Source organism: Camelina sativa, chromosome 4, assembly GCF_000633955.1.
Source record: "Camelina sativa cultivar DH55 chromosome 4, Cs, whole genome shotgun sequence".
In the NCBI taxonomy this organism is placed as follows: Eukaryota; Viridiplantae; Streptophyta; class Magnoliopsida; order Brassicales; family Brassicaceae; genus Camelina; species Camelina sativa.
The window spans coordinates 3074907-3083768 of NC_025688.1; the positions used below are offsets into that span (position 1 = coordinate 3074907).

At 36.3% G+C, this 8862-nt stretch overlaps 1 pseudogene; it reads left to right on the top strand.

The window, feature by feature from the left end:
- LOC109132427 lies at nt 2030-4225 on the top strand (annotated as a pseudogene).

Consider the following 8862-nt stretch of genomic DNA (forward strand, 5'->3'; position numbering starts at 1 on the left):
TTATAACAAAATTTAACTTCAAATAGTCTACTTAAAAAATACCAAATAATAAGATTCATTTCAAACAATTTTAAATTTACAAAATGTAAATATCGCATACCCGCGGGTTGTGCGGGCACTCACCTAGTAACCATATAAAGGATCATCAAGACTATAATACATATAGAATTTCAAGAACATGAGAGAAATTTTGGGTTTTTATTTTTTTAAGGTTTCGAAATTATGGAGAATGATTAGGGTTATACCTATTTATATATTAGTTAACAACCTATAATTTTATGGTTTCGAATAAGTCGGTATATTTTGTTTGGGTTTTATATAAAGCCCATTATATTAGGTTTTAGGGTTTTTCAATTTATAAAATCACGTTTTGACGATTATATAGTTTAGATAATTAAGAAATTTAATCTTTTATAATTTTCTAAATTAATTTAAAAGGTAAAAAGGTCCAGTTTTGAATCTCATTAATGGCAAATTAGTAATCTTAGGTCTGAGGATGAATGTGGTGCGTTTCAGCAACCTAAATAGAGAACAAAAGCTTGTCCGAAAAAATTTTAAGGGTAATTTCATTAAGGGTAAACGACATCAATTTTTGTGAGATTGGCTGTGAGCTCTTTTGACTTCTCCTTTAATATATTAGATAGGTCGAGAAACACTGTTACGGAAATATCTAGGACATGATGAAAGTTTGGGTTCTATATGATATGATATGATAGTTTTGATGGAGAAATAAGACGTTTTTCCTATTCTTTATTTTTAATATATTTTGACTTATTAATATATACAGTAGAACTTACATAAATTAATACTTTTTAAATTAATATTCGCTATAAATTAATAAATTTTTCTGGTCCCAAGTTCGGTCGGTGTAAAAATTGACATATTTCGATAAAATAATAAGATAATATTTTTGGAAATCCTATATAAAAATATGGTTCATCAATATCATAAATCAATAATCAAATAAACTATATATATATATATTTATATCTAAGAAAATCTAGTGAAATATGACTCTATTGGTGTTTGTCTATTCTTGAATTTATATTTTTGTTGGAACTCATCACTAATCTCTTTCATTATTGTCTTCTCAATCGCATCCAAAAACTATGGATAGTCTATATGCGATAATTGCTTATTTAGTAACTCGTTCTAAATGTACCACAATATCTTCTTCGACTTCATCATTACCATAAAGGATAGTAGTAGCAATTTCTTCTAAACTCAAAACTTCTAACATTTATTATTTTTACCTAGATAATTTAATAAACAATTGAAATTCATCCTATTACGATAACCAATATTATAAATTATGAAAATTTAAATGATAACAAAAATATTTTATGTTGTAATAGAAAAATTTCAAATTAATGAAAATGAAAAAATCTCTTCATAAATTAATAAAATATTAATTTATCGATAAATTCATAATTATTAACTTATCGATAAATTAAAACTTCTATAAATTAATAAAATTTCATGGTCGCAACATTATTAATTTATAGAGGTTTTACTGTATTACTAAAGAATTTGTTTTCAAAATAAAAAATGAGTAAAAATATCTTGTTACAACTATACTCTTTCTTGTTGTCCAGTTTCAATAATACTCTTTTTTATATACAAAAGAAATAAATTCTAAACCATAAATTATAGACTCCGATTACCAAACCCTTCTCCCACGAACCTATACTCTAATTATAAAATAGAAAACTAGTGCCTAAAAAACAGAAACTATACACACATAGTAAAGTTATATATAATTTTTTTTTTCCGACATCTAGGTAAAAGAAAATATTTTAATTTAATTATACAGTTTCAATTTTAATTTTTCGATATCCAGATAAAAAACCAAATCTTCGTTTCGATATCCAGAGGCTAGTCGGTATATTGCGTGGGCTCTGAAACAGAAGACTTTGACTGTTGAAGTTTTACTGCATTGCCAGGCGGTGCCAAACAAGGTTTGGATTATGGAAGAATTTATTTAACAGCATAATAATGTGCTTAATTTCAAACAAACCTCCGAACAACGATGGTTGTCTTCTCTTCCACTCAATCGAATCAACTATTCTTAAATTTCTGGGGAGAGCAATTGCGTTAAAGCTTCGTGAGCCACCTCATTGATTCCTTGGAAAGGAATGGGATAAACTTCTTCGTAGACAGATACGAGCTGAGAGGCAAAGACCTTAAATATCTCTTTGTAAGGCTTCAAGAGTCGAAGATCGCGCTGGCCATTTTCTCTACCAGGTCTATACTATTCTTTCACAGTACTCTTGACGATTATCCAATATCTTCTTCACTGAGCCAGAAGATTCAAGGAACATATATATGCGGAGTCGTCGTGGTGTATGGATGAGTTGGTTACTATGAAGAAACTTGAGGATCAAGGAAAGCTCCTAGTCATTCCAATCTTCTACAACGTAGAGCCAGAAGACATCAAAAAACAGACAGGTGAGTTTGGTGAAAAATTCTGGACTCTCGCGAAAGGATCTACAGGAGATGAGATCAAGAAATGGAAAGAAGCCTTGGAATGTTTTTCCGACAAGATGGGTTTGTCATTGGGAGACAAGAGGTACTTTAAGCGCACACTCACTCACCCGTCACCATCCATCTTCTTCTTGTCCCTTTAATTAAAACTAAATGAAATTTTGTTCTCTCTGTAATTTTCTTCAAAATGTGAAGTATGTTTTTTATTTATTTATATATTTACTTATTTGAAGTATGTTGTTCTTTCTTTGCAGCTATGAAGCCTATTTTATCAAGGAGATTGTCAAGGAAGTTCAGCGATTGGAACTGAGGACAAAGTGAATCATTTTGTGGGAAAAAAAAAGAATCGCAAATGCAATTTCCCACGTGAGCTTACTGTTTACAGGAGGATCAAAACAAAAAAAAAAAGATAAAAGTTTTGATGTAATATTATAAATTTAAAATAAATTCAAACTTGAAATTCACTTCTTTAACAAACTCAAGTAATACTCAAGTAATCAAATCATTATAATGGAAGAGTAAGGGTTTAGAATTAGCCTATTGTCTTCCTTGATGTAATGTGTTGGATGAGACTCTCTTTGCATCACCATTTGAGATTTTTCCCCATGCCCCCATGGATCTCCTCTTCATGGTTGATGTCTTCTTGATCCCAAGTCCACCACTTCTTTCAAGTTGGCTTGCATATGAATGAAACCACCACATGCCAATCCTGAACAATAGACCTTTGAAGCTAGACTTCTTGAACCGCTTCTTTAAACAAAAAAAACCGCCTTTATGGCTCCATGAGGGTTGTTGACTCTTTCCTCTCCCTCAAGATTGGCTTGAGTTAAGGAATCAGACCCAATCTTGGATTATTGTGCACACCCTTCTTGTCGCTTCTTTACTTCACATAAGCGCAAAACGTTTTGCTTTGCTTTTCACATAACCACCAAACGTTTTGCTTTACTCTTCACTTTAAGCACCAAACTTTTTGCTATGCTTCTTTGTACTATCTTTAGAGCTTCTTCACAGCTCCATACACTTCATATAAGCACCAATACGTGATGAAGATGATCTATCAGTTTACCACCAGCCGTGCATCTCCACACTAACTTCCACCATAGCTTTTAGCGATGAAGTGGTCTTGAGACAGACAAATATCAAGCATTCGAAAGGTCCATGGGTAGACAAAATTTGAGAAAGTGAAGAGTCGTGCGTGACGTTCCTCGTTCTTCCAGGAATGCTGTCAAATCACCGTGCGTCGACCGCATGGCGCGTGAAGTCCGGAATCCGAAGAGCCGCGTAACACCCAATTTGCAATGATGACGCTTCGGGAAATCCTCCTTTCTCCCTATAAATACTCGTTTTCCCTTCTCTTCTTCTCACTTTAGTTCCGAGTTTGCTTTCCCTGCCTATCGCTTCAGGTATTTCCTTCTCTTGTTTTTCTCTCGTCTATATATTTTGACTTCCTTTAGACTTTCCTATGGCTTCCTCTCGGTATGCTTCACCCGATTCATCCGTGGCGAGACATCTTCGTCAGGCTACTTCGTCCAATTCTGACGACTCGGCTAAATTGGTTCGTCGTAAGGCGAGATCCCTGATGGCTGAGTCTTGTTTCTTCAGATTCGTCTTCCAGTTCCGGTGCGACCGGAGTGGATATAGGAATCAAAATTTCAACGCCGTTTATCTTCTAGCGCGGCTACTCCATATCTCGTTCGCTCAGTTTATCCATATCTTCTGTTTCACGACGTTCGTAATATGATCCCCACTGTTATCGCTTGTAGCTTCTTCATAACTTCTTTGTAGCTTCTTTGAAGCTTGAGAGTATTAGAACACCTTTGGGCACCTACTTGATTACTCCACACGAGCTGCTTTTTCTCCACTTCATGTGCTTAAAGTAAGGGCTTCAAAACTCCTTGATATTGCCTAACGAGTAGCTCTTATGGTGTCTACTTCGTGGGATTCAATGGCGACTTCGAAACGGCTCCTTCATCTCAGTTGCGTCAAATTGATATATGTTCACTAAATTGGGGATAAATTTTGATCGATTCTCGGATGGGGATGATCTTACTTCCACTGGAAAGCTGACTCAATTGCATATAAATTGTATGAATAACATGGAAGCTGATCTTACTTTGATGCAAGAGAAGGTTCCAAGACCTAATCCATTCTAGCTTACAAATTATTTCTAGATATTTTCCTGTTTTCTTTTTCTATTAGAATTCTAGTAACTTTACTTATTTTCTTGGAATTACCTATTTTACGTTTTAGTCTACCGAATCTTCCCCACTATCGAATGAGTCCTAAAGAGAACGAAATTGTGAGGGAACAGATTGAAGATTTGTTAAGAAAAGAGTTAATCCGCGAGAGCATGAGTCCTTGTGTCGTACCGGTTCTTCTCGTTCCAAAGAAGGGTAACCAGTGGCGAATGTATGTTGATATTAGGGCCATCGACAAAATAACAATCAAGTATCGATTTCCTATCCCTCGATTGGAAGACATGCTTGATGAGCTGAACGATCGAAGGTGTTTTCAAAAATCGATATTCGAAGTGGGTACCATCAAATTCGAATCAGGCCTGAAGATGAGTGGAAGACTGCTTTTAAAAGCAAAGACGGTTTATATGAGTGGTTGGTGATGCCTTTCGGGTTGTCAAACGCTCCTAGTACTTTCATGAGACTGATGAACCAAATTCTCCGTCCTTTCATTGGGTCCTTTGTGGTGGTTTACTTCGATGATATTCTGATCTACAGCAAAACCAAGAACGATCATTTGGAGCATCTAAAACGGGTTTTGCAGGTTCTACAAGAAAACCAGCTGTACATCAACTTAAAGAAGTGCACATTCAGTTCCAATAAACTGTTATTTATGGGTTTTGTCATTGGTGAAGAAGGAATTCAAGTTGATGACGGCAAGGTGAGTGCCATAAAGGATTGGCCTGTCCCTAAATCGGTAACTGAGGTACAAAGTTTTCATGGTCTAGCTACTTTCTATAGAAGATTTGTGAGAGACTTCCGTACCATTACTGCGCCTATTACTGCATGTTTGAAGAAAGGGAAGTTTCAGTGGGGTCCGGAACAAGACAAGAGCTTTGCATTGATTAAGGAGAAGCTTTGTACTGCTCCAATATTAGCATTGCCAGATTTTGATAAGGTGTTTCAGGTGGAGTGTGATGCAAGTGGTGTGGGAATAGGGGATGTACTGTCACAAGAGAAGCGACCTGTAGCTTTCTTTAGTGAAAAACTAAGTGAAGCACGTCAAAAGTGGAGTACTTATGATCAGGAGTTCTATGATGTGTTTCGAGCTCTAAGACAATGGGACCACTATCTGGTTCAACGCGAGTTTATTCTTTTCACGGACCATCAAACTCTCAAGTTCCTTCACAGTCATAAGATGGTCAATAAGATGCATGCTCGTTGGATAAGTTACCTACAGAAGTTCCCTTTTATCATCCAACACAAATCAGGAACGCTTAATAAGGTTACGGATGCTTTAAGTAGAAGGGCTTCCCTACTCACTACTTTAGCACAGGAGGTTGTTGGTTTTGAGTTTTTGAGGGAGTTGTATGGACAAGATGCTGAGTTCCAGGAACTATGGATCAAGTGTAGTCAGCAGCATCCTTCGGCGGATTTTCATATCCGAGAAGGTTACCTCTTTAAAGGAGATAGGTTATGCATTCCATGTTCTTCCTTACGGGAGAAGTTGATTTGAGAATTGCATGGAGGAGGCCTTATTGGTCATTTGGGGCGAGATAAGACGATTGCAAGCTTGGAAGAAAGGTACTATTGGCCGCATCTTTGGAAAGACGCTGGAGCTATTGTTCGAAGGTGTTATATATGTCAGGTTTCAAAGGGTCAAGCTCAAAATACAGGTCTTTACATGCCATTACCGGTTCCTGAAGACATTTGGCAGGATCTATCCATGGATTTTGTGTTGGGATTACCGAGAACACAACGAGGTGTGGATTCTGTGTTTGTTGTTGTTGACAGGTTCTCCAAAATGACACACTTCATTGCTTGTAGGAAGACTGCAGATGCATTCAACATAGCCAAATTGTTCTTTCGTGAAGTTGTACGTCTCCATGGGTTCCTAAATCCATAGTTTCAGACAGAGATACCAAGTTTCTTAGTCACTTCTGGATTACACTATGGATGATGTTTGGAACAAGTTTAAAACAAAGCTCTATAGCTCATCCCCAGAGTGATAAACAAACCGAGGTAACATACAAGACGCTGGGTAACATGATCAGAAGTGTCTGTGGTGATAAACCGAAGTAGTGGGATTTAGCTCTACCACAGGTCGAATTCGCTTACAGTAGTGTTGTACATTCCGCAACAGGGAAAACACCATTCTGTTTGGTGTATACCTCTGTCCCGAAGCATGTGGTCGATTTAGTTCCATTGCCGAAAGCTCATGGAGTTAGTGCGTCAGCTGAGGCTTTGGCTAAAGACATTTTGGAAACTAAAGAAGCAGTTCGAGCTAGATTGGAAGCTGTTGGACAAAAGAATAAAAGGGCAGCAGATAAACACCGACGGCTCAAGGTTTTCAAAGAAGGAGATGAAGTGATGGTGTTTCTCAGGAAAGAAAGGTTTCCCGTTGGTACCTATCGCAAGCTTCAGCCTCGCAAGTATGGTCCATTCAATATTTTGTAGAAGCTCAATGACAATGCTTATGTGGTGGATCTTCCAAACGACATGAATATCTCTCATACGTTCAATGTGGCTGACATTTATGAGTATCATGCGGATGGTGTTCTTTATCCAAATGAGAACTCGGGATCGAGTTCTTTGGAGGTAGACGAGACTGATGCAGGAGAAGGTTCCAAAACCTAATCCATTATAGCTTACAAGTTATTTCTAGATATTTTCCTGTTTTCTTTTTCTATTAGGATTCTAGTAACTTTACTTATTTTCTAGGAATTACCTATTTTATGTTTTAGCTTTATCTATATAAAGAATCTTAGGTGATATGTTTTAGACACAATATTATTATCATTCTTATCAATCAAAGTTTTAGAGTTTATCTCTTTATCTTTTCTGGTGGATTCCAGAGCTTTTCTATCAAGATCATCGCTTGTGATCTTGATTTTCATTCTAGGTTCAACACTTGTTAACCTAGAGCAATCCGACTGCGTCATACTTCCATTGGTAAGGACTTCGTACGAGTCGATCTTTAAGACGCTTCGATAGAGTATTTAGTTTGTTGCCGAAAATATAGTAACCAGAATTTGTAACTCAGTAACGGAGAGTCTTTATAACCGGAATGAGAGTATGAGTAACCAAGATTTTGAGAATAGTAGTCAAGAGAATAGAGTAACAAGAATGAGAGATTTTGTGGAATAGAAAAGAGAATGAGTGTTTGGGGCAGAGTTTTGCTCTGTTTTTCCTTCATTAGAAGGATTTGAAAGCTTCTAGCTAGCAGCTAAGATCTTGAGCCTGCTTTCTTTGATACCATGTTAGAACTTTATGAGTTTACAGAAAAATGCAGAGATGGCAATTCCACTGGTGAAAGAAACTAAATATTGGATAATGAATGCATGCATGGTTTAAGGTTCACGCATGCAGAAAGGAGCTGACATGTTGCAAGTGTGAAGGAATGGTTTGTGTTGTAGAAAAGACGAAGCTAAGGAATGTTGAAGATGGTGATAAGCAAGATAAGAAGAGTTTCTCTTGAGATGTTAGACTATCCTCATTAGTGTGTTTCTTAGTTGTTTCTTAAGGCAATTTTTAATAATAAAAAGAGAAGAAGAAACTTTATTAAAAGAAAAGGAAAATTTTGTTGATTATTGGTAGAACCAAGTTAAGGTGTTTCTTAGTAATAAATATATTAAAATAATAATTAATAACTTAAAATATTCAAACATTTTCGAGCAGTTGTTTCACCAAGTCGGACATATTCGTCCACCGTATCACACCCGCCACCATATGCTAGTAGTCTAATTGCTGCAGTACATTTTTGGATCGGAGAAAGGCCAAGCCTTCCTGTGGCATCTCTTCTTTGTCGGAAATAAGGATCTTCTGCAGTAAGACGGTCGACAATACGCAAGAATAATGGCTTGTTCATTCTAAAACGTCGTCGGAACATATGGGGAGGGTATGTCGGAGATTCACTGAAATAATCATTCCACAAACGGTTGTGGCCTTCTTCCCGATTTCTTTCAATGAAATCCCGTTTCTTTTTTTTTTCACAAAAGCTTCTCCATGAATATCATGGTTATCAAAAAAAATTGCAAAATAGGACTCAAAAAGTGGATCATCATCCCTTGCAAAATTAAAATGTGAATGAGAAGAAGAACCCATTGAAAAGAAAAATTTAAATGACTTGAGTAAGAATTTTGAGATGTTCTATATATAGAAGACAATGTGTATCTTGTGATTCTTTTGTTACATTTCCCGTGAG